Source organism: Mauremys mutica, unplaced genomic scaffold (genome assembly GCF_020497125.1).
Source record: "Mauremys mutica isolate MM-2020 ecotype Southern unplaced genomic scaffold, ASM2049712v1 001188F_np12_obj, whole genome shotgun sequence".
In the NCBI taxonomy this organism is placed as follows: domain Eukaryota; kingdom Metazoa; phylum Chordata; order Testudines; family Geoemydidae; genus Mauremys; species Mauremys mutica.
Window position 1 is genome coordinate 1 of NW_025423137.1, and position 23259 is coordinate 23259.

A 23259-nucleotide genomic window follows, 5' to 3' on the forward strand; every position below is an offset into this window, starting at 1 on the left:
TGTGATCCCAGCTCCTGGGGAGGCTGAGGCTGGCGGATCGCTTGAGCTCAGGAGTTCTGGGCTGCAGGGGGCTGTGCCAATCGGGTGTCCGCATTAAGTTCAGCGTCAATATGGTGATCCCAGGGAAGCTTGGGGTCCCCAGGTTGCTTAAGGAGGGGTGAACTGACCCAGGACAGAAACGGAGCAAGTCAAAACTCCCGTGCTGATCAGTAGTGGGATCATGCCTGTGAATAGCCCCTGCAGTGTAGCCTGGGCAAGACAGTGAGACACGGTCTCTTCTTATACAGACACCCCCCGCAGAGCCTGGATGGGGGGGATGGGAGCACCGACACGCTGGGGATTCTGACTTGGGGGGAGGGACGCACCCAAGCAACACGGATCTTGAAAAGGGGAACAGAGACACCCACAGATCCCGGATGGGAGCACCCACATGATGGGGATCTTGAACTGGGAGGAGGGAAGCACCATGTACCAGAGGTTCTGAAGGGGGAACAGGGACACCCACACACCAGGTGTCTTGCAGCAAGAGCTGCGGTCTTGATTTACACACGGCAGTGATGGGGAATTAACCACGTCCCTTGCGGAGCTTGTTCCACTTGATGATTAGCCTCATTGAAGTACCCAGACCTTTTAACAATAAGAAGTGAAATGAAATGGCCACATGATGGCAACAGAACCTAAGAAACGTGTTAGTCTCTAAGGTGCCACACGTACTCCTGTTCTTTTTGAGGATACAGACTAACACGGCTGCTCCTCTGAAACCTCAGAGATGAGAAGCCATGTTCTTGTTCAATGTGCATTGAAGCTGAAAAGGGAGATGTTTCCTCTTTGATTCCTAAGCCCCCAACTCTAATCCACTAAACACCCCTTTCCTCCCACAGCCAGGACTAAAACCCAGGCATCATAACTAGTGGCCACCCTTAACCTTCTCTCTGTGAGGAGGAAGAAGCTCTGAGACCCCTGTGCTGTCCCCTTGCCACCCTGCCTGGGCTGCACTTGAAACCCAGTGGGGTTTCCTTGGGCAGTTCTGAATCTTGCTCCCAGGAAGGGTGTAATTTTAGGAGCAGGTTCCAAATAGTGCAATTAACCAGCCAGAAGGGGCAGCAGGTATCGGTGTAGGAGCATTGAAATAATCATAGCAAAGTAGTTCAGGGAAACTGTTATTCATGAAGTGTGAGTGAAAGGTGAGAATCTGATGGTGTCAGTGTCCCACTACAGGGCACTGAGATGGTTTTAAATTTGTCATCCAAACCCAGCCACCACCTAGCACATGTTTTAACCTCTTCTCTTACCGTTGCTCCTTATCAGAGAAGGGGAGAGAGCAAACGAGCAATAGAAACAGAGACCTAGTGACCGAAGCAAACATTTCTTTGCTCCTTGCTTGGCTCTGTCAGTTATTCGGGTACAAACTCACCCCCCACCCACTGTCTGGGCTGGGCTCAGTGGGCAGGAAAAGCTCAGCTGTCAGCGAGACTTGGGGAGCTCGGGACATTACTGTGAGCTGCTTGAACGTTTAGGTGAAAACCACCTAAACACGGACACAAGGTCTAGGCTGCAGTAACTCATCTTGCATCTGCGGCTGTTGAAGCTACAAGGCAGAGGACTAAGTACAACATTTAAACTTACGTTTGACCTCAGAGAATAAAACAAATGTGTCTGTGAAAAGAGGGGAGTCGAGTTCAAACCCTTGTCACCATCAATGTGCAAACCAGGAACCTGTTGCTTTGCATTCCTGATGTGTCGCCATCATGTGGCTATTCTGTCTCAGTCCCTTTAATTAAAAAAATGTGGTTTTTTTCATAGAAACTATATTTTCCTCGTAGAGACTCAGGGGCAGATTAATCTACAAAGGGAAGGTGATTCCAAGGCAGTTCTGGAGGAGAAGGGAACGTTTTCAGCATCACTAAATTATTTTGTTGTGCCTCACAGAGAGAGAGAGAGAAAAAATAAAGCTATTAATTTGAGCTACCAACACACTTCACAGCATGAAATACAGAATTTTGTGTTCAATGAGTTGTGTTAATTTACATAATATGAGGGAGTCACCAGGCCAGGGGGTCCCATCCTCCATGGGAGCTGGAACTGCCTGGGCCAGAGTGGGGCAGAGCTAAGGAGAGAGCAGGAGCCCGAGAAGAGCCGGGGAGCAGAGCTGTGCAGGTGTAGTGCCAGAAACTGCTCCCTGTAGGACTTTGCTACCTGCAGCACTAACTGATACCTGAGGTTGTTCTTATTTGCTGACTTGTCCAAATTGGCTCAAACTTGACAGAGGTTTCTCTAGCAAAGGTCAGTCCCTGGCCCCTTGGTCCAGACATCCTCATTCACATCAGGCTTCAAGTTGAGAAACATTTCCCCTTCCCGCTCTGTGGGAAGGGAGACTTTTAATCGCGCTCTCTGTGCGACTGCACATGGCTAAGCAAAGAGAACAAGCCCCCAATCCCCCCTGTGCTTTGGGGGCCAGGTTTGCGGTGGGAATCCTGTAGTTCAGATGACTTCACACCTGGGCATTGTGATTCTTTACCAGTTTCTCTGGAGTTGAAGCACTATTGTGCTTGCAGCTGTGATGGCCGAGTGGTTAAGGCGTTGGAGTTGAAATCCAATAGGGTTCCCCTGTGCAGGTTTGAATCCTGCTCACAGCGAGGCCTGTGTTTTAGCCAGTCTCTCACCCAGGCAATACCTCTGTACAACCCCCTGAGACACTCTCAATTCTCTCCCCACCCAAGTAAATCCTGTTCTGCTCCTTTCATAGAGATCCCTGGGACACCACCTCACACTGTGTCCCTGAGGGGTCAGGCAAACTCTCAGCACCTGAAGCCTCTGCCTCTCACCTAGTGCCCCATGCCCCATAGATTAGCCATGTCGACGTGCTCTCCTTCTCCTAAATCCGGTCAGTGCGACTCCTGGCCTGTCCCCGCAGAAAGGTGTATCCCCTCTGTGGCTGGTGTGAGCTCGGGTCAGAGGACTAGGAGGCTACCGCCCACCCCTCACTGGTACCATTACGGAGAAACACGTCCTCTAAAACGACCTCGCTACAGACCTGCGCCAGGTAGTGCTCATTGTAAAAACGTTTCCTCTGATGGTCGAGAAAACGGAACCAGCAGTTCTCAGGCCGGCTGAGACAATTAAAATCCACCTCAACACCAAAGACTTTGTGGTCCAGAGGAAGGGAGCCAGTTCCTACCATGGATCTTTCCTTTCACACCTTAACATCAAGTGCCTCCTCTTGGGCCTCTGAATCCCTACCACATTCCACGTGCCAGATGCCCCTTCCCCAGTACTGTCGTCACTCAGCTTTGCAGAGGAGCTTTCCTCCCAAGTCCCTGCCCCCTCTGGCACCATCTCCGAGGGCCGTCCTGACTCACTCTGTTCCCGCCATTTTGGGTCAACAAATAAGTCATGTGGGAAAGACAGCTCCCATCTAGACTCTTGGCACTGTGCCAGCCGCCCCCTCGCTTGCAGGCCCAGTGTAAGAAGCAGGAGGCCTGGTGCTGGCAGAAGAGGGTTTTGATTAATCGACCTCTGTGTGATGGGCACAGGATGTTTCCACTCAGTAGCATAGCTGGGGGGGAGCAGGGGAAGCAGCTAAGGGCGCCAGGTTCCTCCGGTAGGGGTGTGGAGCAGCCATTCATTTTCCTGTTCGCACTCCTCTGCAGTGTGAAAATCGGGGAGGGGAGGCAGAAGCCCCTCTTCCCTCCCGAAATGATGCCCAGTGGGGGAAGCCAGGACAACAGGGTGGAGCGGCAAGTGGTGGCCAGACTCTCACCGCCAGGGTCTAGCCTAGCTCAGGGTCCAGCTCAACCTCCTCCCCGTGCCACTGGCCCCCAGTCCCCTTCCACCACCAGGTCAACCCGGGCACTAGGGCAGGAACGGGGTGAGGCAGCAAGTCAAGCTGAACAAGACAGGCAAAAGCGAGTCTTGTCTTCATGGGCCGCTCCCAATGACGTCCTTTTTGTGTGCAACTGCTGCAAAAATATCTCAGGCAGAGAAGCAACAGGCCAAAAAACTGCCACATAGCTGCCAAAGTAGCTCAGTTGGGAGAGTGTTAGACTAAAGATCTAAAGGTCCCTGGTTCAATCCCAGGCTTTGGCAGGTCCTTTCATCCCTCTTTGCACAGTGGTGGCTTGTTTTCTGGGAGCACAGTGGTCCCTGCACCCAAAATGAGTCCTTGGGCCCTGGAATGGGGGGGGGGGGAACAACAACTGTGTGCTGCTGGCCTCACCTTTAACAATGAGGGACAGGAGCTGTCTCTCCTACATGAGTTATTGGTAGACCCAATGTGGCAGGAAGAGAGTGAGGCAGGGTGGCCCTCAGGAATGGTGCCAGAGGGCTGCTGGGCAGTGACAGGCAGAAAGAGGGGATGAAAACTCCTCTGTGCAGCTGAGGGAGGGCCAGTGCCATGGAAGGGGCATCTGTGAAAGTGGCCATGTGGAAAGTGGCAGGGATTTGGGGGCCCAGGAGGAGGTGCTTGATGTTCAGTGCCTTGGAGCAGCTGGACTTGGACAGGGTGGGTGTTCAGGAAATGCACATTAACAACTCTAGGGTAGCTTGATGGTGATTGGTGGAAGGGCCCATCTCTCTGGTCATCCAGGCCAGTGAAGAATGATGGGGTTGGAGTCTTGTTCTTCACATTCATGGTGCGAGTACAGAAGGGGCTGGAGCTCTGACCAGGGAGGGCATTACTGGTGGGCTTTGTGCTCTGCAGCACTGGTTATGGCTATATTAGTGTGTATGGTCCCCAGTTAAGGCCTAAAAGGAAAGTTCTATGAAGGAACTGACACCCTCCCTCTGGACCACACAGTGTTTGGTGTTGGGGGGGATTTCAATTGTTGCACCATCCTGAGGACTGCTGGTCCTGTTTTCCTGACAGTCAGAGGAAACTCTTCTATGATGAGCACTACCTGGCGCAGGTCTGTAGCGAGGTCGGCTTAGAGGACGTGTTTCTCCACAGTGGAACCAGTGGAGGGTTGGCGGTAGCCTCCTATTCCTCTGACCCGAGCTCACACCAGCCGCAGAGGGGATACACCTTTCTGCGGGGACAGGCCAGGAGTCGCATTGACCGGATTTCCGTGAAGGAGAGCACGTCGACAGCCAAGTGCAGGGTGGTGCCTATGGACTGTTCAGATCACACAGCTCTCACCATGTGCTCAATGTGGGCAATTAGCTGACCCACAGCAGAGGATATTGGAAGCTGAACATCCAGAGCTTGCAAGATAAAGGAGCAGGACGGCGAGGCCTGGCTGTGTTGGCAGAACGGGAAAGCATCAGAGGGTTCTATGGTTACCAGGGGGATTGGTGGGAGTCGGTGAGGGAGGATTTGGCAGCTTTGTTCGGCAGTTGGGCAAACACCACAACATTAAAGAAACCAGTGGTTCCAAGTCCTGCAGCGTCGCCTGTGGGATTTCCACAAGAGCATCCAGGCAGGGGAGCCAGTCAGCGTGTAACTGTACGATCGGATCAAGCGACAGCTGCCCGAGTTCCAGGAGATGAGGCTGCAGCTGGCCGATATGAGCGGGAGCATCGAGTGAAGGGAGGGGTGGCCTCCCCTGACATTTGTGTGGCCTGCAGGAAACGAAGACAAAGCAGGGGGATGCGGGGACTCAGGGCAGAACCCACAGATCCAGTAGTGCAGGACTATAGTCGCTGGAAGAGGAGAGAGAGACCCGCGAGAGGAAGCTGCTGGTGGGAAGCAATAAGTGCAGAGTGCAAACCAGCCAAGAATCACAGGGGTCTAGAAAATGAAATAGCAGCAGGAGGGGAAAACCTCACTCTAGTTCACCCTGAGATAAGGTATCCAAACACATTGAGCTTCAGTGCTTTGTAGCAAAGCAACATATCTCCAGGAGGTCCCACTGAGATTTGAACTCAGATTCCAGGAGAAGGAGACTGGCTGAAGCAAAGCCACAGGGGTCTCTGAGGTTTCCCTGGCCCCTCGCCCCTGTCCTGCCTGGCTGATGTCAGCATCTCTCTGTGAGGTCACCACCTCCCCACCACCTTTGACCAATAGTCTGAGGTCCTGCAAATGGCCTTTGTGATGTCACTGCCACACCCCTCCCTTGCTGTGCCAATGTCCTGCCCCTGGCCAGGCACTTTGGAGGTTTGAGCTACTCCCTGTGGATCACCCCACTCAAGGAGCGTTCGTTCTAGGAAGCAAGCCAGCTAGACAGGAAAACATCAGACGCTGCTCCCAATGCTACACTCAGTTTTTCAGAAATTAGTCGACTTTATGGCCAGAAGAGACCATTAGAGCATCTAATCTGACCCCCTGCATATCACAGGCCTCCTGTATGACACAATAGCTACTTCTGGGGCAAACACGTTCCAGAAAGGCATCTAGTCTTCATTACATGACATCAGGAGATGGCAAATCCATCACTTTCCTTGGTAGCTTGTTCCTGAGGTGAATCATCCTCGCTGTTGAATATTTGCATCTTATTTGTAATATGAATTTGTCTCTTTTCACCTTCCAGCCATTGGGTCTTGTTATGCCTTTCTCTGCTCAATTAAACAGCCCTTTAATAGCCAATCTTTTCTCTCCATTAAGACCCTTCAACACTTCAATGAAGTCACCCTTCAATCTTCTTTTGATAAGCTAAACAGGTTGAGCTCCTTCAATAGCTCCCTAGAAGGCATTTTTCTCCAGCCCTCAGAACATTTGGTGGCTCTTTGGTCATCAGACTCCTGAATTGTAGCTTGTTCTTCTGCACAGCATAGCTCCTGGAGAAGAGGGATCTGCAAATGTACATTCGTATGATCCCTTTGTTTAATTGATGAAAACATAAACTAGACACTTCGAGGATTGGAACTGATTTCAGCTGATGGACAGCTTTGCTAAGTTTTTATGCATTTGGACAGCAAAATGTTGAGTGTTTACATTCATATCAAACACCCCCGTATAGTGGAGCTCCTGAACATAATGGAGAATGGAAATGAAAATGTTTTCCTTTTTTAAAAAAAGAAAAGAAAAAATGTTATAAGAGGACACTGGGGTTTGAACCAAAGAGCACTTGAGCTGCAGTTAAGCACTCTACCACTGAGCTCTACCCCCATGACAACAGGAGTATGGATTCATGATCGCCAGGATTTTGAAGGACAGACCCTGCTTCATTGAGGTCCTTTGCCATTCCCAGTCCACAAGTGGTTTAAAAAATGGGGTTTGATTAAACTTCTTAAATGTGATACACAAGCTTGCACACCCACCGATACAGCTTCTCCCACTGACATAGCTGCCACCTCTTGGGGAAGTGGATTAACTGCACCCACAGGAAAACTCTCTCCCATCAGCATAGAGCAGTGGTTCTCAAACTGAGAGTCAGGACCCCAAAGTGGGATGTGACCCTGTTTTAATGGGGTCGCCAGGGCTGGCATTAGACTTGTTGGTGCCTGGGGCTGAAGCCAAAAGTCTGAGCCCCACCACCCAGGGCTGAATCCCTCAAGCTCTGGTTTTGCCCTCCCCTACCTGGGGCAGGGCTCAGGCTTTGTCTCCCCTGCCTCTGCTCAGTGTGGAGGAGCTTGGTCCCTCTTTCCAGGGCCATGTAGTAAGTTTTTTGGCAGAAGGGGATTGCGGTGAAAGGAAGTTTGAGAAACCCTGGCATAGAGCCTCTGGATATGTCTAGACTTGGCTCCCTGTGGCACTGTGGGTGATCAGACACTGGAAGTACAGCCACGGAGACACCACACACCAGCCTTGCCCAGCAGGCAAAAATCAAACCTCCACAGACAAGTGCCCGTTGTTTTCTAACCCATCTCCCTAAACACTCAGCCACCACCACTTAACAAAGGGGCTTTTCTACACTATGGTTCTGGTCTCACTGAAGGGTCATTTCCAATTGTTTGCTCAGACCAGCATTAGGGAAAATGGTGCCCTGGGCAAAGCTTGTACTTTGGCACTTCCCCATTGCCCCTAGACGATCCCCACTCCCCATTTACGGCTAGCTCCTGCACTCCCAACCCTTGTGCCTCCTCCACCCCTAACTCCTGCCCCTCCTGTGCCCCCTTTGCCCTTAACTCCCTGTGCCACCAGCCATTGCCCCTCTCCTGCAGCCCCTTCACATGGCTCCGGTGCTGGGGCCCCCGCACTTGTTCTCCCTTTCCCTGGGCTTTGGCATCACTAGCCCCTGATTAGCGAGTAGGGTTCAGTGGTCCTCAAAATGTGGGGCATGACTCCTAGGGGGACACAGAGGAACATTCATGGGGGCACCTCAGGGCCTGAACCAGCCCCCATGGAGGGCAGGGTGGTAGCACCACTCAGCCCCACTTTGTCCCAGCTCTTCCCCAACCCCACCCTCAGCCTGGGCCCCTGACTCCCAGCTTGGACTCGACCCCCCTAACCCCTGTCTGCACCCCCCTCCCCAGCAAGCAACTGACCCACTCACAGCCTCGGTTCTTGACCGCGGCTTCCGAGCGGCCACAGCCATGGCTAAGAGGGCACAGTGTGAAATGTTTGAGGACCACTGGGTTAGGGTGACGTTCTCAATCACTTCTACAAAGTCCAATAAAAGCTATTCCTCACCCACCCACCCCTCCATCAGGACCGACTAGGTATGTTCTGCTGCCCTTCACTCATGCAGGAAGGATAATAACATTTCATTCCATTCAATCCTAAAGTGATTTGTAACCCACCACCAGCCAAAACTGGTCATTTTGGGACAGTGGCCCCATCATGCTTGCATAGCAGGTGTGTCTAAGCAAATGGTCTGTTCCTGAAGTCTTTCCCTCAGCTCCTCACTAGATGTGAGGGGGGGAGTTCATTCAGCCCCTTCTTCCGCTTAGTGTTTAGAAACTCCTTTTTGTCCCTATCTGTGCTGGCCTTAGATTTCTCCTCCTGTCTCTCTTGTTTTAAACCAGCTAAGCCATGGTACCTGCTCTTACTTAAAGCAGTGTGTTTGCCCATATCTGACTCTCTGCCTATCCCCACTGGGCCCTGACAAGTGTTGCTCATGTTTGGCTTCTGTAAAGCAGAGGAGCAGGTGAAGTTTTGCTCCCAAGGTGTGGGTGTGATTCTTTGGACAGGTCTACACTATGAAATTAGGTTGGCGTAATTACATTACTTGGGCTGGCAATGCAGTTCTATCAACCTAATCCCGGTGTAGATAACAGCTCAGCAGTCAGAACTTTATGGAGCTATGAAACAGGAAGGACCCAGCCTCTGTAGCAGGAATGCAGGGCAGGCGAGGTCACAGCAGGCATTGTGGGATACTGGTGGAGGCCAGTTATGGTGATATAATGACCAGCAGCATTTACACTGACAATTTGTCACTTCAAGTTTGCTGCACAAAGCTCTAGGCCTCTCGTCAAGGTGGTTTTATATTGTCACCAAAACATATATTGTCACCAAAACAGGGCAATTTTGTCGCCAGACGTTGTATTGCAGTGTATGCACCAGCCAAAATCTGCCGACCGAGGAAGCGTTGTGTATTTTTCACACACCTGAGCAATATAATGATGCTGAAATAACTTTGTCATGCAGACCTGGCCAAAGATTTACACACACACACACACACACACACACACACACACACACACACACACACACACACACACACACACACACACACACACACACACACACACACACAGCTTGCAAGGAAAACCTCACCTGCTCCTCTGCTTTGCAGAATCCAACACAAGCAAAACTTCTCAGGCCCCAGTGGGGATGGCAGGGAGTCAGGTGTGGGCAGACACTGTGTTTTAGCCACAGGCAGGCACCATGGCTTAGCTGGCTAAAGCACTTGTCTTGTAAACAGGAGATCCTGGGTTCAACTCCCCGTGGTGCCTTGTTGATTAATTTTGGGGCACCTGGTATTTGCAACTGTCAGAGGATAAAACACAGAGCTACATGGGCCTTTGGTCCAGCCCAGTGTGGCTGATTAAATTACACTCACTGGCACTGATAATAGAGTTACTGAAAGTCTGAGAGTTAAGAGCTGATAGGTCAGTGTTCCAGCCCATCACAGATGACCCCCTTCCCTCTGGGACAGGGGCAGGTCTGGGATCTCACACCAAATGGCTCATTGTGGCTGCCAGAATCTGTGAGCAACTTGTTTAGTTTACACCGAGGGTTTGAGTCCTGCTTTGTGCACCGTGTGTGAGAATGAAAATCCTAAACCGCCCTTTGAAATAACGAATACAGCAGGACGTGTTATTGTCCCTGCCCCAAAGCAGACAGAACAATGGAGAAATGCCGTTGAGTCCAGGGTAATACTCCACTGCCATTTTACCTTGTTTGCTTGCTAAACTCCCTCCCAACCTTGAGGGCTCCCAGAACCCGATACTGAGCTTGAGCTTGAGCTGAAATGTCTACAGTGCATATTTACCACCCCAGGGCCCTAGCCTGGGAGCCTGCACTGGCACGGAACAGCCATGGGTGTTTCATTGCAGTGTGATCATAGCCCCAGCCACTCAGCTTTGGAACCCATGTCCCCTGCCTAGCAAGTGCTATTGAATTGAGGGTGAGTCCCTCAATCGGGGTCTGCCAAGCACAGTTGTGCTGCCCTCGATTCACACAACAAGGATAACAACCCTTTATTTCTCCTGCCCCTGTAACATGGAGACTGGGAATCCAACACCAGCCACAAGTGATCATTTCGGCAAGCAACCCAACCTATTTCCAACATACTGTAAAATCCACATGCAGACTCATACACGAAACCTTGCAAGAAAATCTTCCTGAGGGGGTCTGAAGCACCTGCTGCTGGAGGGAAGGAGGGGGCTGTGGGTTGGGATTGAGGAGCAGCGTGTGGAGAAGGGGCCTGTGGGTTGGGATTGAGGGGCACTGGGAATAGGAGGGGGCTGTGGGTTGGGACAGAGGAGAAGGGTGAAGAGGAGCAGGCTCTGGTTGGGAGTGAGGAGCAGTGAGCATAGCAGGGACTGAGGGTTGGGTCTGAGGGGCACTGGGAAAAGAGGGGACATGGGTTTAGGCTGAAGAGCATCTTCATTTGAGGATCCAGCAGGACAGGGGAAGGCAGCAGGTGATTCTAATTCCTTAGGGATATTCTGTGTGTTTGTCTGTGTGTGTATGTGCAGGGGAGGAACATGCTCTATGCCCAGAGGCCTTTATTCCTCCAGGCTGCAAGGACAGAGGGGCTGTCAGGAAGTTGCTCCTTCAAACCCACACACAAAAAGGCCCTTCTGAGGAAAGGGAAAATCCTGAAGAGAAAAAGTAACATCAAAGAGGATGTGAGAAAGACAGTTTAAGATCTTGACGAGTAGTTTATCACCTGACGAGGAACTTGAACCCTGGACCCTCAGATTAAAAGCTGGACGCTCTGCCAACTGAGCTAGCCAGGCTCACAGAACAAAAAGAGCAAGTTGGTGCAGAGGAGAAACTAGTCAAGAAAACAAGAGTGGGAAACAATAGAGGAAACCTGCTGCTCTCTCTGGCCTGGTCAACACTACGAGTTTATATTGAATTTAGCAGCATTAAATCACATTAATCCTGCACCCCTCCACACAACGAAACCCTTTATATCGATATAAAGGGCTCTTAACACTGGAATCTCTAATCCTCCCCGAGGAGGGGAGTAGCGCTGAAATCGGTATTGCTATTTCGGATTAGGGTTAGTGTGGCCACAATTCAATGGTATTGGCCTCCAGGTGCCATCCCACAGTGCACCATTGTGACCACTCTGGACATCAATCTGAACTTGGATGCAGTGGCCAGGTTGACAGGAAAAGCCCCGCGAACTTTTGAATTTCATTTCCTGTTTGCCCAGCGTGGAGCGCCGATCAGCACAGGTGACCATGCAGTCCCAGAATCAAAAAAGAGCTCCAGCATGGACCATACGGGAGATAGTGCAGCTGATCTCTGTATGGGGAGATGAATCTGTTCTATCAGAACTCCGTTCCAATAGACAAAATGCCAAAGCATTTGAAAAAATCTCCAAGGCCATGATAGACAGAGGCCACAGCAGGGACTCACAGTGCTGAAATTTAAGGAGCTGAGACAAGCGTACCAGAAAGCCAAAGCATGAAATGGACATTCATGGAGGGAGGGGTGACTGACGTGTGTAGCTATCCCACAGTTCCCGCACTCTCCGAAAACCATTTGAATTCTTGGCTGAGTTCCCAAAGCCTGAAGGGTCAAAAACATTGTCGCGGGTGGTTCAGGGTATATGTCATCGCCAGGGGTGGCTCTACAAATTTGGCCGCCCCAAGCAGTCATGCCCGGGAGGCGCCCCCGAGCCGCGGGAGCAGCGGACCTCCCGCGGGCAAGTCTGCGGAGGATCCGCTGGTCGCGCGGCTCGGCTGGACCTCCCGCAGCTGCGGGCGGTTCGCTGTTCCGGCGGCTCCGGTTGAGCTGCAGCAGGCATGCCTGCGGGAGGTCCAGCCGAGCCATGGGACTAGCGAACCATCCGCAGTCATGCCTGCAGGAGGTCCACTGCTCCCGGGGCTCCGGTGGACCTCCCGCAGGCATGACTGCGGCAGGTCCGCCGGCCCAGCCTGCCGCCCCCCCTGGGAAAGGGTCGCCCCATGCGGGTGCTTGCCCCGCTGGGCTCTGGAGCCGGCCCTGGTCATCGTCCCCTCTTCCCCCATGAAAACAATGTCACCGTATGTCTACTGGATGCTGCTGGCAAACATGGTGCTGCAGCGCTACACAGCAGCATCTCCTTCACTTCCCTTCCCTTGCGGACGGCACATGGTACAGTAGGACTGGTATCCGTCATTGTCATCCTGTGAGTGCTTCTGGCTGGCCTCGGTGAGGTCGCCCGGGGGTTGCCTGGGCAAAAATGGGAATGACTCCCATGTCATTCTCTTCTTTAAGCGTCTGTCAGCACCATCCAGTAGACATAGTGACAGTGAAAAAAGACTGAATGGAGATTCAGTCCTGCCTGGAATATCATAGCAGCTGGAGGCTGCCTGCCCCTCCCACTTTGAGCTCTACTTGCAGAGGCGATAAAGTCAGTGTTGTTTCAAATTCATGCATTCTTTATTACTTCATCACACAAATGGGGGATAACTGCCACGGTAGCCCAGGAGGGGTGGAGGAGGAGGGAAGCAACGGGTGTGGTTGTTGCAGGGGCACCCCCTAGAATGGCATGCAGCTCATCATTACTGTGGGATGTCTGGGGCTCTGACCCGGAGCGGCCATTTGCCTCTTTGGTTCTTTAGTAGGCTTGTCTGATAGTCTAGACAGGACTGACTCTCCCTTTAGACAAAACATAAAGAAGGGAATGACCTAGGGAGTCATTCCCATTTTTGCCCATGCGCCCCCAGCTGACCTCACCAAGGCCGGCCAGGAGCACCCATGACAGCAGCAGATGGTACAGTATAACTGGCAACTGTCATTGTCAACTTGCAAAGCAGCAGACGGGACGGTATGGCTGGTAACCATCTTTGCTAACTTGCAAAAGGCAAGGGGATGCTGCTGTGTAGCGCTGCAGTACCGTTTCTGTCAGCACCATCCACTAGAGATACGGTGACAGTGCAAAAAGGCTGAACGGGCTCCATGGTTGCCGTGCTATGGCGCCTGCCCGGGCAATCCAGGGAAAAGGGCGCGAAATGATTTTCTGCCGTTGCTTTCACGGAGGGAGGATTGACTGACGACATTTGCCCAGAATCACCCATGACACTGTTTTTGCCCCATCAGTCATTCGGATCCCAACCCAGAATTCCAATGGGCGGGAGAGACTGCGGGAACTATGGGATAGCTACCCACAGTGCAACGCTCTGAAAATCAAAACTAGCCTCAGTACATGGACGCACACCACCGAATTAATGTGCTTAGTGGGGCTGCGTGCACTCGACTTTATACAATCTGTTTCCAAAAACCGGTTTCTGTAAAATCGGAATAATCCCATAGTGTAGACATACCCTGTGGTTAACAACTTTGGTGGCTAATTGAAAGGCTGATTGTTCAAACCCAAGTGAAGATGAAGGTGTTTTTTTTTAGTGATGAGAATGCAGTACATTTTAACAGGCAGAAAATCTCCTCAATGCTACTCTAGCCTCATTGGACAAGCATAAGTGGCACTTTTGTCAGAGGCATTGGTGGTATAGTGGTGAGAATAGCTGCCTTCTAAGCAGTTGACCTGGGTTCGATTCCCAGCCAATGCAGGGATGTGATGTTTTCTCGCCTGGGAATTGGTTTTATTTCAGTCACATTGTATCAGTTTATCAAGGGAACGAGAGAATCAATATCCTGCAGGTCATTCAACACACAATGGAGGAAAAAACAGGCGGGACTATACAATGAGCTGTTAGAGTTATCCTGGTATTACAATGTTTGGTTTATTTTTTAAAAAAATTTCCTCTATTTCCCTCTCCCTTTTAGACTCAGAGCCTTTAAGGTCAGAAGGGACCAGTGTGATCATCTAGTCCGACCTGCTGCACCTTGCAGGCCAAAAGACCCCACCCACCCACTCCTGTAATAGACCCAGGAGGGGAGGCAGCTCTGTGCACTGCCCCTATCCCAGGCAGCACATGGAGACCCTCTGCTCCCCTCCCCAATGGGTGTGCAGAGATGTTCCAGCAGCACTAAGGTGGCTCCCTGCCCACTCTGCCTCCATCCCTCCGTGCCAGTCCCAGAAGTGGCCAGCATGTCCCAGCATCCCCTGGGATGGGGGGAGTGTCTCCATTCATTGTCCCTGCCCCGAGTACCAACTCTGCAGCCCTCATTGGCCAGGAACTGCAGCCAATGGGAGCTCTGGGAGCGGCGCCTGCAGGCAGCGGCGCACAGAGACCCCCTGGCATGGCCCACCTAGGAGCTGCTGCCGCAGGGTTGTGTGTACTGGTCACTTTGGGAGCTGCACTGCCCGGGGTAAGCGCCACCCCTCCTGCACCCCAACCCCCTCCCCCAGCACAGAGCCAGCATCCCACACCCAAAGTTCCTCCCAGAGCTTTGCTTGTCTTCCTTTCACCCAGAACCATCCTTCTTCTCCTGGGCTGCAAGTAGCCATCCCTGGGAAGCCAAGAGGCAGGCACAGGATTCTACCTCCCAGTAGCCAACCGCACCTCCCCAGGCTTTGCAGAACGAATGGTGACGCTCTACTAACCCCACTTAGCCGCACTGAGGTGCTTAGCTTCTGCCCTGCCTTCCTCAGCTCGACTTTCCTCTTTTGCCCCATTCCTGCCTCACTTCCTCCTTTGGCAACTCACACAAAGGAGGCCAGCAGGAAGTGCCGGCCGCCATAGGCCAACCTCCAAGGGCACAGGAGACCAAGCCACAAGGCTTCAAAAGGTGACTGGCCAAGGTCCTCTAGCTTTCCCCTGCTGATGCCAAGGCTTTTTCCTCAGCTCATTTCACCACCTTCTGCCATGCAGGGGTTGGGGTTACCGCAGGTGTTACCCAAAATTGGGCCAGTTAGTAAGCGTAGGGAGGACTAATGACCCACCAGAGATTGGCAGAAAGCAGCACATTTATTATACTGACAGCTTATCTCAAAATAAGCGGGGGGGGGGAGGGTGTCACACTCGCATACTCACGCTCCCAGGACAGGCACAGCACTGGAGATGTCAGGATTCTGCAAGGTAAGTGTCCCACAGCGCAGCTATGGACGGTGCGATGAAGGTAAGTCTCCCTGAGGCACAATGAAATACAACGCAGAGAACCACTGGCCAGGCAGTCCGGGCAACAGGCATTCACTGGAGGTACAAGCTTGTGAGTGCTCTCCTGAGCACAGGGCCCCTTCCCCTTTTAAGGGCCTGCACCTCATGGCCTGCGACTAGAGATGACTTGGCTGCATCTGGTTGGTCACACTCCACCTTGGGCAGTGTCCATGCTCTGGGTGTGTGAGTGCTGCCTAATTAGAGTCCCAGACACCTTGTCTACCTGGGAGCTCTTCTGCTCTTCAACCAGCCCATTCATCCCACCAGCATTCCAGGAGGGAGCGGGAGGGGAAAAGCCACTTCACAGGCATTCAGAGAGGGAGAGGAGACAAAAGCGGGAGCAGGGGAAGTATAACAGACCTTTTGAGCACAGAAATCACTGCTGCCCCTACAACAGCAGGGACAGGCCAGGAGGAGCTGGGAAAATTAAGCCATCATGTTTCTGCCTGGCTTTAAACCAGGGACCTTTTGTGTGTTAGGCAAATGTGATAACCACAACACTACAGAAACTCTGTTAGAGGACTTTGCCCCTCCCTTCATAAGAACGTAAGAATGGCCATACTGGGTCAGACCAAAGGTCCATCCAACTCTGCATCCTGTCTGCCAACAGTGGCCAATGCCAGGTGCCCCAGAGGGACTGAACCTAACAGGTAATGAGCAAGTGATCTCTCTCCTGCCATCTATCTCCACCCTCTGACAAACAGAGGCTAGGGGCACCATTCCTTACCCAGCCTGGCTAATAGCCATTCATGGACTTAACCTCCATTAATTTATCTGCAAAAAGAAAGAGGAGTACTTGTGGCACCTTAGAAACTATCAAATGTATTTGAGCATAAGCTTTTGTGGGCTAAAACCCACTTCATCGGATGCATGCAGTGGAAAATGCAGCAGGAAGATATATATATATATATATATATACATAAGTATCAGAGGGGTAGCCGTGTTAGTCTGGATCTGTAATGTACGCCATCATTACCATTACACCAGTGTAATGTATGCCATCGTGTGCCGGCGATGCCCCTCTGCTGTGTGCATCGGCCGGGCTGGACAATCTCTAAGGAGGGGGATGGCGGTGTGCGGGGGCCTCTGGGAGAGCACTTCGGCCTCCCTGGCTGCGCGGTGGCGGGTCTTGGGGTGGCCATCCTGTGGCAGGGGGGCTTCGGGACCGGATTTTGGGGGGGGGGGCTGCTGGGCTTCGGTTCATCTGCGGGTTTGGCACCATCACCTGAGGATTATACAAAGACTGTGAAGGGCTTGCCAACTACAGAACCAGTTTCTCCTCCCTTGGTTTTCACACCTCAACTGCTAGAACAGGTCCTCATCCTCCCTGATTGAACTAACCTCGTTATCTCTAGCTTGCTTCTTGCTTGCATATATATACCTGCCCCTGGAAATTTCCACTACTTGCATCCGACGAAGTGGGTATTCACCCATGAAAGCTCATACTGGAAAACGTCTGTTAGTCTATAAGGTGCCACAGGATTCTTTGTTGCTTATATATACACAGAGAACATGAAAAAATGGGTGTTGCCATACACACTATAACGAGAGTGAACAGTTAAGGTGAGCTATTATCAGCAGGAGGAAAAAGCTTTTGTAGTGATAATTGGGATGGCCCATTTCCAACAGTTGACAGGAAGGTGTGAGTAATGGTAGGGGGACAAATAAACATGGGGAAATAGTTTGACTTTGTTTAATGACCCATCCACTCCCAGTCTTTATTCAAGCCTAATTTAATGGTGTCCAGTTTGCAAATTAATTCCACTTCAGCAGTCTCTTGTGGGAGTCTGTTTTTGAAGGTTATTTGTTGTAATATTACAACTTTTAGGTCTGTAAATGAGTGACCAGAGAAACTGAAGTGTTCTCCAACTGGTTTTTGAATATTATAATTCTTGACATGTGATTTGTGTCCATTTATTGTTTTACGTAGAGACTGTCTGGTTTGGCCAATCTACATGGCAGAGGGGCATTGCTGGCACATAATAGCATATATCACATTGGTAGATGTGCAGGTGAATGAGCCTCTGATAGTGTGGCTGATGTGATTAGGTCCTATGATAGTGTCCCCTGAATAGATATGTGGACAGAGTTGGCAATGGGCTTTGTTGCAAGGATGGGTTCCTGGGTTAGTGTTTTTGTTGTGTGGTTGCTGGTAAGTATTTGCTTCAGGTTGTGGGGCTGTCTGTAAGCAAGGACTGGCCTGTCTCCCAAGGTCTGTGAGAGTGAGGGATCATCCTTCAGGATAGGTTGTAGATCCTTGACGATGTGCTGGAGAGGTTTTAGTTGGGGGCTGAAGGTGACGGCTAGTGGGTTCTGTTACTTTCTTTGTTGGGCCTGTCCTGTAGTAGGTGGCTTCTGGGTACTCTTCTGGCTCTGTCAATCTGTTTCTTCACTTCAGCACGTGGGTATTGTAGTTGTAAGAACACTTGATAGAGATCTTGTAGGTGTTTGTCTCTGTGTGAGGGGTTCCCTTCTCTGACATTCCTGGAGCCGCACATCCTTGGAGGAGTATTACCCCAGGGGGTTCTGATTTCCTGCGAAAAGATGTGTCTGGCGGCCAGCGGGGAACTGTCTTCTCTGCCCCCTCTTTGGGCGTTGAGAAGCTTTTTCTGAGAAACAGCACCTCCTCCTGGTGGGAAAATCCTAAATTCCACCCTCGTTTCTCTGAGCAGCTTCTAGATGAACCCCACTTCTCTGGTCTAGACACCAGCATCTAACTAGCCTTGGAACGGGCCCTGTTTGCTAGATGGAGAGCGAAGGAACCAGGAAAGAAGGCAAATGTCAGGAAACGAATCTCAGCACGCAAAGAAACTTCCTTCACTCTTCTTTTGCACTGTCTGTGCCTTTGCAACCCCCTTGAGCCCTAGCCTGACTAGCTCAGTTGGTAGAGCATGAGACTCTTAAACTCAGGGGCGTGGGTTCAAGCCCCACATTGGGCATTTGATCTTGCACTCTTCGACATCACTCTCTCCCTTCAAGTCTTAGAGCATAACAGAATCCACTCTTTGTCCTCTCAACCAGCTGAGGCCGTCTCAGAACTTTAGTACATCATGAAGACAAGACACATTGACAATTCCATGGTCCTAAGAGAGTTGAGTCTCTTTGAGCCCAGGCAAGAGAGGGAAAAAATAACCTTTCAGAAGCTGATTGCCCCCACCCCCTGAGCAACCATCTAGAGCTTCTCTACTTATTTCTATATCTTTGCCAGCGCTCAGTAGTTGAGATAACTGCTTCTTTCTCAAATCCTCCATCAGCCCTCTTTATTGGGATGGAGATTGCTTAAGGCTGACAATTCCAACCACATCTTATTCATCCCTCGTACATTTCTGTAAGCCCATGGAGAGTAAAACAAGATAGCAATAAAACTGTTTAAAAAAAAAAAAAGACGTGGCCTCAATGTATAACAATACTGGAAATTGTTTTAATATGTTTTCTGTTTCTTTTTCATATCAGTGCTAAAAATAGGAAGGGAACCGTAAGGAAACGAAGAGCTCAGAGCTTGTGTTAACCTCCTTTGAAGACGAACGAATGGCCTCAGTTGGACAGAAAGTAGGCCTAGAAAGTCAAGCCCAACCCCCCAAATGCAATCTCCCCGGTGGTCGAGTGGTTAGGATTTGGCGCTTTCACTGCCAGGGCCTGGGTTTGATTCCCAGTCAGAGAGTTACCCTCTTCAACAAAAGTCTACTTTGCCTTCCTTGCTGGGAGTTCAACTGGAAAAATGCGACTTCCTGGCCTCCTACAGAATGCTTGGAAACTCTTTGGAGGCCATGGGGAAAGCAAAGCTTCCAACTACTATAATATGGCTACCTGCCCCTTAAAGCCCAGCCTCTGCACCCTTCTACACAAATACACTTACTTGTGCAAACAATTTAGTTTTTCCTTCTTACCTAGCCTAACCTAAATTAGAACAACATTGCACTTTGACCCAAGATCTTTTTTTTTCTTTTCACTTTTCTTGGTGAAACCAAACCAAACCAAACGATCATTTTGGGTCCACCAAAATATTTCACTAAATATAATATTCATCCAAAAACCTTTCACCCAGCGCTATATACAAGTCTTTGGAAGTAACCACCCCGGAGAAAGATCATTACGCTTTTCCATTCCTAAGATCTAGCCGCTGAAGGCTTCTGAGCATGGGCTATGGGCCTTTCACCTCTAGACCAGTGGTTACCCTCTTGCTCAGGTGGCTACTGATGAAAGGCAACGTGGTTTAGTGGCAGATCCATTTCAGCCTCCCTCTTCCAATGTCTACAGGAGGATGTTTGTTTCGTATTGCATCTAAGAATCAAATCAATTCTTTTGAAACCTCAACCTGGAATCAAGGTGATTGTAGGTCAAGGAAGGAAGGTTTTGTTCATCCTGTTCTAGTAAATGCTCAAAGTTGCGATGGTTCTTGGAGCTTCCAGACACATTGGCCAGAATTTTCAGAAGGTCTCACACCCACCGCTAGGGCCAGATTTGCAGAAGAACTAGGCTCCCAGTTAGGCACTAAAATCTTTAGCCAGATTGTCAAAAAGGCTCAACCTATTTTTCCAAAAGATGAGTTATTTTGGAAAAAAGCTTGTAAAGATTGTGGGTGCTGGTTACTTGTCTATGTGGCCCACACTGCTGGAGTTGGAGGTTCACCACTGTTTTCTCAGAATGCAGTGTCCGTAGTCTGCCTCAGTTCTGGTGTCCATCATTTATTCTCCTAATAAATACTCTGCTTTCTCTTCAGTTCGTATAAATCTTTCGCCTTTTACTAAAGATTTCCGTGGAGAGGAATGTTTATGAGTTTGTACCCAATTTTTTAAGGCTTTGCTTTGGCAAGGCTGTTGCCTGCTGTGAGAAAAACAGAAGAGTGCTCCTTGAACTGGTGTCACTGGCTGAAGCTTTTCTATAGTATGAAAAAAGCTCAGAGCTCTGAAAATGATTTTTTGGGTTTTTTTTTCTTTAAGCTTCTTGTGCCAGTGAGATGGCTTCCTAGCTAGCCAGGGACTGTTTTGTGATGTGTATTCCGCTGGCTCTTTAGTTTTGTATGTTTTTAGCAGGAACGGTGGAGGAGAGTATCACGGTGGAAGAGCAGCAAAGAAATGTGTTGTTGTTTGTGTTAACGTTTGGTTTGTCCTAAGAGTGTCTGGTTTGGAGTCATTTGTAACTCTTCAGTTAGTTATTGGTAACAGCTTATTATTGGGCCCCTGAGTTGAAAGGCTGCTCTTGCAGATTTTAGTTTGTCATTGTTGGAAGGTCAGTTCAAGAGCTGCTTTCTTAGTCTAGTCCGTGAGGGTTCTTCCGCCGCCCTCCTTAATATACCTTCCAGAAGGTGATTGCATGGTTTCCCTCGTCTTCCCACAGGAGAGAAATTGTCCATCCCTTTCCTGTTGGGAAAACACCAGTGTTTTAACTTAGGAAACGGTCAACGTTTTGCCCAGATGAGGGCTGGTTCATAGGAGCAGAAGAAGAGGAAGGTTGTGGCCCTTTGAGGTGATCGGCTGGTTCCTTCTGGCCTGAAACGCTAGGAATCTGACTCAGAGGGACTAAGGGGCACCAATGCCCCAAATGGCGAGGAATTGCTTTGATGCAATTGACTGTCTGTTTGAGCTAATTCTGTGGGAAGGAGCAGAAAAGAGCCTCGGGGCTGCGGAATAGCGCTTGCATAGGCTTTCTTTGCCCTGTTTTGCTATAAGAGTTAACAGTGAGAGATTGGTAGTCCAGGTCAGTGGGTGGCTTTATGGAAATTAGGAGTATAGAGGGGAAACCAGGGAGAGGAAGGCATCTGCAAGACTTGTCTGTCTTTGAACAGAATTGTGTGTTAAGGGTTCTTGCTTTGAAGTCTTCCACTGGAGTCATTTTGGGGAAGTGATTCTCAGGTAGAGTTCCCGAGTTGTGGTGTTTGTTGCGGTTCTGGGAGCTCGTCCTGGTGAGGTCGAAATGGGTGGGCGCAGGGGTGTGCGTGCGTAGCAGAGTGTGAGTATTGCTTCTTGGCTCCTTGGAGCTCAGATCAAAGTGTTATGTCTGTTCTTATCAGTTTAATCTCTGATACGTCCTTGATGTGAGGACTGTATATTAACTTGATTTTTAAAGCAGGGGGGGTTAGAACAGAAGCTTACTTTGTCTGTTGTATGCATTGACCTGGTATTGCAGTGTTTCCAGGAACGGTGTATCTTCTTTAGGGGAGAACCTTCTGGTTAGAAAAAACAGAAAAGAGTTCAACTGTGATACTTTCTTTAAAACAAATGTTTTTTGAAGTAGCAGAAAAAGCTGGGTGTTTTTCTTTCTTTACAGTTTCTTGGAAGTGTTTTTTGAGTCTATAGATGTGAGAGGTTCTTCTTTGTCTTGCTAGAGAGTTATTTAAGAAGCTGGACTCCTTCTTTCTGCTGTGAGTCTTTTCAACAGTATGAGGGACAAATGCTTTCCAGATTCTGGGTCTGTTGGGGAGATGGGTTTTTTTGTTTGTTTTGTTTGTATTTTTGGGGGGTGGGGTGGTTGGTAATATTTGAGGTCACGTGTATATCCACAACTGCATGAGTTACATAGACTTCTCCCCACCCGGCCTACGTTCTATGTATCTTGATTCGTAAGATCAAGACAAGGCACTAGGTGTCGTGCTGCACCCGGCACACAGGGGCCCCAATCCTGATTCCCCCCCCCCAAGCCTACTGTAATCTAAATGCTACATAATAACCCTTAGCTTCTCATTGTTGCCATCCTCGCTATTGGAAAATCCTCCAAATCATGACAGTGGCTTACAAATCAGGAGGATTCTTTTAAAAAAAAATGTAATGTGGGTTCTCTTTCTTTCCCTTCTGGTTTTCTGAACCAGGCAAGCTAGAAACTTACCTTTCTAGTGTGGCCAGAGCCCCAGAGAGCAGCAGCCCCCGGCGCCTGGGGCTGGCAGGCAGCGGGGCTCCTCACTTTAATTTCACCCACCAAGTATCAAGTGTGAACTCCTCAGGCACTAGAACAGCCTTAACATGGAGTCACAGACAGACCCCTTGGGCACCCTGACTCTATCTTGCCACCCAGGGGTAGTAGAAGCTGCTGTAACACACAAGCTCTGTATCTCCTTTAGGGCTAACCCTAGCCAAACAGCCGGGATCGCTTGCTGATGCTTAGAAGGTGTGCCGTCTCCCTGAAGTCCAAGCAGCATCGTGGGGAGGGGAGAACAACAGTTTCTTCCTGACAGGGATTTTTATTCCATTCCCCCAGAGCTCAAGCTGATGGAGGCGAGTGTTTGTGCAGGGCTCTGCCTCCTCGTAGGTGTGTGAGGAGGAGCAATCAACCAAGTCTTTTGTCCACGGCTGATCCACAGTGGCTTGTCTGATGTCTCAGTCAGGGCCTTCTCTTGTTGGAAAGGAGATGACGCCTCTTCTAGTAAACTACCATTTCACACTTGGTAATACTTCTCTCCTGACTGGTGGCGTGGCGGCGGCAAGGGGGTTTACAGCTTTAGTGCCAACGCTTATATATCACCTTACAACATGGGCTACGGCTATTATAGGTGAGAATAATGCATGCAGCAACTCACGAGCTTGTCATAAACTCTAAACACGTTTTTATAAAGCTAATGCCTGTTTTAACAACACTAACAAACAGGTGAGCAAGACTAGTTTCCAGCCATGCGTTTGTCACTTTTCAGTAAGGCCTAGGGGACTTGGCATGAGCTGGCACCTGGTCTGCCAGTGTCAGAAGAGGATCTGCCCTCTCTTATCCCAGGTGTCTGTACTGGGAGCAGTA

At 50.2% G+C, this 23259-nt stretch overlaps 7 non-coding genes across 7 annotated transcripts; all 7 read left to right on the forward strand.

Annotated features, from left to right (window-relative positions):
- Positions 1-2554: 2554 nt before the first annotated feature.
- Positions 2555-2636, forward strand: TRNAS-UGA. The gene has a single exon. It is a non-coding gene; the product is annotated as a tRNA-Ser (tRNA).
- Positions 2637-4013: 1377 nt separating this feature from the next.
- Positions 4014-4086, forward strand: TRNAF-AAA. Its single transcript has one exon. It is a non-coding gene; the product is annotated as a tRNA-Phe (tRNA).
- A 5611-nt stretch (positions 4087-9697) lies between these two features.
- On the forward strand, positions 9698-9771 carry TRNAT-UGU. Its single transcript has one exon. It is a non-coding gene; the product is annotated as a tRNA-Thr (tRNA).
- A 4206-nt stretch (positions 9772-13977) lies between these two features.
- TRNAR-UCU lies at positions 13978-14049 on the forward strand. The gene has a single exon. It is a non-coding gene; the product is annotated as a tRNA-Arg (tRNA).
- Positions 14050-18406: 4357 nt separating this feature from the next.
- TRNAK-CUU lies at positions 18407-18479 on the forward strand. The gene has a single exon. It is a non-coding gene; the product is annotated as a tRNA-Lys (tRNA).
- A 1761-nt stretch (positions 18480-20240) lies between these two features.
- LOC123357907 lies at positions 20241-20356 on the forward strand. Its single transcript, XR_006575619.1, has one exon. It is a non-coding gene; the product is annotated as a U5 spliceosomal RNA (small nuclear RNA).
- Positions 20357-21495: 1139 nt separating this feature from the next.
- LOC123357906 lies at positions 21496-21691 on the forward strand. The gene has a single exon (XR_006575618.1). It is a non-coding gene; the product is annotated as a U2 spliceosomal RNA (small nuclear RNA).
- The last annotated feature ends 1568 nt before the right edge of the window (positions 21692-23259 follow it).